The sequence below is a fragment of the Calypte anna genome, chromosome 20 (assembly GCF_003957555.1).
Source record: "Calypte anna isolate BGI_N300 chromosome 20, bCalAnn1_v1.p, whole genome shotgun sequence".
NCBI lineage: Eukaryota > Metazoa > Chordata > Aves > Apodiformes > Trochilidae > Calypte > Calypte anna.
Window position 1 is genome coordinate 844,752 of NC_044265.1, and position 5,571 is coordinate 850,322.

Sequence of the window (5,571 nt, forward strand, 5' to 3'; positions counted from 1 at the left end):
TCTCATGGCATGGACTTCATTATCATTTTAAGGAAAAAGAACCTGAAAATGTGATAGCTGGAGAGAGTTGGGGGATTTTGTTTGGGGAGGAGAGTAAACGAAACCTATCTGCATGCACAAGTTCACTGCAGAGAGGCTCAAGGTTAAGCCAACCCTTACCCCAGTTGAGAGGCTGCTGAGCTCCTCAGCGTGGGGACACTTGTGCCACCATATGGGGACACCATATCAGCTCCCCAGGGAGCTCTGCACTTCATCCCACAGAGCCCAAGAACCTGAGCACTTAGAATCACAGAATCAGCTGGGTTGGAAGGGACCTCAGAGATCCTCAAGTCCAACCCTTGATCCACTCCCCCCGTGGTTCCCAGCCCATGGCACTCAGTGCCACATCCAGGCTCTTTGGAAATATCTCCAGACACAGAGAATCCACTGCTTCCCTGGGCAGCCCATTCCAATGCCTGATCACCCTCTCCAGAAAGAAATTCTTTCTTATATCCAACCTAAACCTCCCCTGGTGCCACATGGACTTGGGAACCTGCTGAGCCTCTTGCCAGAACAAGCTGAGGCTGAAGGGAGGTGTAGGATGCAGGATGGAGAACTGGAGCTGGACAAGCACTGGTCTGGCTCTGCCCAGCTCCTGGGGACAAACAGCCCCATGGGAGCCCCTGTTCCCTGGAGTTTTCCAGCATACCCAGCTTGTTGTACCCAAGCCCTGGCCCCTGAGCAGGGCAGGTCCAGCTGCAGGGGGCATCCCCACATCTTCCTCTGTTGCTCATCACAGCAGAAGACCAGTTTGTCCCTGTGCACACCCTGACATTGCATACAACTGGCAGCTGAGCCCTTCCATGGAGCTGTCCTCACCAGGGCCAGCTGGGCAGCTTGGCTCAGCCAGCTGAGCTGTACCAGGCAGCTGGGCATCCAGGAGGAGCCTGTCCTGCCTCCAGCCTCCCAGCTGCCACCCTAGCAGCCCCCACAATTTGCCAGATGACAACTCCCCTTCCACCCCAAGGAATTTCCCAGCCAGGGGGCTCCTGGGGCTTTCCACTGGTGCAAGGTCAGATCCTCCCAAGGGCTGTTGTCCTTGCTGCAGAAATCTGCAGACAGTGTCTTCAGCTGAGCTGCCTCCTTTTTGCTCCATCCCTCTCCTTGCACCAGGGAAGAAGCACAGTGGGATATTGGCAGTGATGCTGCCTGGGCAAATGGCTTCTTAAAAGACCCCACATCCAGCCCTTGCTCTTCCCTGAAGCTCTTCCCAGGGCTGAGCTCCTTTCCCCACTGAACACAAACCACGGGAAGGTGAACAAACCCTACCCAGAGCTTTACTGTTATTAAACTAGGTATGAAAAACAGAGGGAGAAAAAGTTTCAAGCCTGAGACTGCTCGTCCATCCTTCAAGGAGTCTCTGCAGGGACACAGTGCTGGGGGTTCTTGTGGAAGTGACCATCTCAGTGTGGGGAACCATTGCCTTGGTGCCTTCAGCCGTGCCCCAGAGCTTGTGGAGCTGGTGCAGAGGAGCTCATACCCAGAGAGCAGCAAACCCCAGGGGCTGGCTGTGCACGTTGTCCCTCCCAGTGAAGGTTTCTTGCCTGTCTCTGGGGAAGCCTGGAGGGCAAAAAGGCTCCTGCTGTCCTTTGGTGGCCAAGGTCACTTCTGGGAGCAACAGCAGGTTCCATCTGTGGGGTAATTATCTGGAAAGACAGTCCAGTGGCACAGGACAAGGAAAGGAGGGGAAAATGTCCCCTGGAGTAGTGGGGAAAGCCCTGCAGGCATGTGTGGGGTGAGGGGCGTGAGCCTGGGCTACGCTGGCTACCAAAACTGCCTTGGTTCTGCACCAGGGCTCCCCGTGGTGCCTCTGCAGTGCCCCCAGCCATCCTTCCCTGGCCCTCTGTGGCCAGATTGTGTTTGTTTCAGCTCAGTGCACTCATTAGATTAAAGTGGAAGAGTCGATCTGATCAAACTTGGAAACACAAAAATCAACGTGCTGGGTTCAGCAGATGGAGGGAACAGGCTGGCAAATCGGGTGGCCCATGGCAACACCCCACAGCAAGCACTTGCAGCAGCTGCCTGGCAGCAGCCTCCAGAAACCCCTTCTCCAGGTTACTGTGTGGGGCTCCTGCCCCATGGAGCATCCTGGGGGGACACTCGGGACCAGGGCTGGGCCTGCTGCAGCCTCCTGGCTTTTCCCTCCAGTGCTCCTGGACAAGCATCACATGGGGCTGGTTCTCAGCCCTTGGGTTTCTCGGGTTTCCCCCTGTTCCTGCCCCACTGCTTTATTTCCACTAAACCCAGGAACTGATCCCACTGGTCCCAGGCTGCCCAGGACAGGGGTCCTGAGACTCCCTCCCCCACTGCCAATAGTGTTCCCTGGGGCTGAGGGTTTGCTGGGTGATTCCATTGCAAACCTCAGCAGTGTGAATGGTTGTTCCTCATCCTGAATGGCCATGCTGGGAACAGAGGTGAATGCACAGTTTCCAGATCAATGTTTTATGGGTGATGCTGAAGTACCTCTAGAGCTCAAGCCCTGATGAAATACATCTTCCCTGTCCTTTCCAGCTCATTAACACCCAAATCCAGCCCAGCCTGTGCAGGGAGCAGTGGTCCCTCTCCACTGGGTCCCCTCATCCCTCCTGAGGAAGCCACAATTGGCCTTGCCCTGGAGCCCTGGAGTCCTGGAGCCCTGAAGCCCTGCCCCTGCCTGTGTCCCCTGTTTTGGTGACAGTGAGACCACTCAGGTTTCTGACTCACCATCCAACCTCTCCAGGCTCAGGGAAGGACTCTGCTGTAGAGGTCTGAGCCAGAAGAAGCTGCTTCTGCTAGAGAGTCTCCAACCTATCTCTGGGGGGGATTACCATCCAGTGCTGCCTGCCCTTTACATTTTGGAGTCAGTTTGCCTCTTAGGTTTGGAGCTGCCTGAGCCCCCAGGGTCCTCCCCATCCCAGCAAGGGCTGGTTGAGCCTCAAACATCCTCCTTAGTTAATTTCTTATAGGGTTTCTAAGGGGTTCCTGGTTCCTGGTCTGGGAAGCTCCCATTGCCCTTGGACTGGGAACTGAGTGATCAGACCCCAGCACCAGTGTCCCCCAGCACAGGTCCTGCTATACTTGTGCTCTAGGGGATGGACCCTGGCACTACCATTGCATCATGGATTTTAAGTCCATAAACGGGTGTTTTCAGTGATCCTGGCCATAACCATCCCAGCAGGTCTGGGATCCTGACCTGCTGGTTCTCTGCTGTGGGGACTTTGCTGCCTAGAGTATGCTGATGATGAACCAGTGTTTCTTCAGGGAATAATGTTGCACATACTGAGCACAGCCTTACCCAGAATCCCCACTCCTCTGAGCTGGGTGCTTTTGGGGCTGGTCTGGCTCCTAGTGTGCTTGTGTGCTGGATGAAAAGGCTTTGGGGGGTACAAAGCTTCATCCCTGTGTGTTCTCTTGGCTCGCTGTGATTTCTTTGGCAATTCAATAATTCTCTGTGCCTCATGATATAGAATCATAGAATCACAGAATTGGCTGGGTTGGAAGGGACCTCAGAGACCCTCAAGTCCAACCCTTGATCCACTCCCCCCGTGGTTCCCAGCCCATGGCACTCAGTGCCACATCCAGCCTCTGCTTAAAAACCTCCAGACACGGAGAATCCACTACTTCCCTGGGCAGCCCATTCCAATGCCTGATCACCCTCTCCAGAAAGAAATTCTTTCTAATCTCCAACCTAAACCTCCCCTGGCACAACTTGAGACCCTGCCCTCTTGTCTTGCTGAGAGTTGCCTGGGAAAAGAGTCCAACCCCCCCCTGGCTCCAACCTCCTTTCAGGGAGTTGTAGAGAGTGATGAGGTCTCCCCTGAGCCTCCTCTTCTCCAGCCTCAACACCCCCAGCTCCCTCAGCCTCTCCTCATAGGGTCTGTGCTCAAGTCCCTTCACCAGCCCAGTTGCCTCCTTTGGACCTGCTCCAGCACCTCAATCTCCTTCCTGAGCTGAGGGGCCCAGAACTGGACACAGGACTCAAGCTGTGGCCTCACCAGAGCTGAGCACAGGGGCAGAATCCCTCCCCTGGACCTGCTGGCCACGCTGTTCCTGAGCCAGCCCAGGATGCCATTGGCCTTCTTGGCCACCTGGGCACACTGCTGGCTCCTGTTCAGCTTCTGTCAATCCAGACTCCCAGGTCCCTTTCTGCCACTCTGTGCCCAGCCTGGAGCTCCCCATGGGGTTGTTGTGGCCAAAGTGCAGGACCCGGCACTTGGAATGTTGAACCTCATCCCGTTGGGATCATCCCAACTCTCCAGTCTGTCCAGGTCCCTCTGCAGAGCCCTCCTGCCTTCCAGCTGATCCACACTCCCCCCCAGCTTGGTGTCATCTGAGAATTATCTGGTTCATCAGGGCTCATCAGATATGCTGGAGGTCTTTCTAGTGGTGTGGTGCAGGGGTAGGATCTGCAGTGTGGTGAAGCATTTAGAGCAGCAGCAACACAAGCCCTGTCTGTGGTGTATGGGGACAACCCTGGGCCAGGCTCATGGCACTGGGAAATGATGAGGGTGGGATGAATCCTTCTGCATGGAGAAGGCCTCCCCCAGGCAAATGATTTGACTCAGGATCTTGTGAATATGTGGGGTTGCCCAGGAGATTACAGCAAGCTGTTTTTTTAAAGAAACCCAAGCAGGGCAGTCCTCTGCCTTGTTGCAGGCAGTCACAGCTTCTCTCTCTGCCCTGGCTGGGCTTTGGAGACAGCAGAGAATGATTTGGGAGGCAGGTAATGCTCTGGTTAGTGTTTGAGACTGAAGGAACAGGAATTGAAACCTGTTGGAGGTAGCCTAGGTCTTGAAGAAAAAGGAAGGAAGAGTGTGGGGCCAGTGGTACCAGGCTGTGGCAGGTGGTGTGGAGGTGGCACGGAGGGGATCTGAGAGCAGGCAGGGGAGGTGATCCATCTGTTTGTGCTTTCTGATGGGCCTGGGGTCAAATCACTGCCATGGTGACACAAAGACACCAAAAGTCACAAGGGAGGGATGTGGGGGGTTATGGGCTGTGAGTTCCCCCTTGGTCCTCACCATGGTGAAGAGAGGAACCTGCTCTGAGTGTGAGAAGTCTGAGCACTTCTCAGTCTGCCAGGGCAGCAGTGGGCAGGCAATGGTTCACCCGGGCTCCTCCACTCTCTGTGACATGGATGGGACTCATCCTGCAGCTCTGCCTGGTGGTCACAGCCCCTGGCTTTGCAGGGGTGGTCTGTGTCTGCTTGGCACCTGGTGCAAAGAGAGGTTTGGACTCTTCTGTCTCATAAGCTCTACTGACATTTTTTTTCTTCTCAAATGCCTTTCCCTCCTTGCCAAGAAAGCTGTCTGATCAGCAGCAATTAACACAGCAGACTGCAGTGATGACCTTTCTAGTGTGTTCTGGGAGGTCTCTGAATGCCCTCAAGAAGAATGCACCAGGTGTTTGGGGAATTCTGCTCTGCAAAGATAGGGCCAGAACATGACAAAAGCTGCTCAGGAGGGGATGTGCTGGGCAAGCAGTGATGGTCACTCTGCTGCACTTCACCTGGGACAGACCTCCATGTGCAAGCAGTGGTCCTAATGCTGGCCAGCT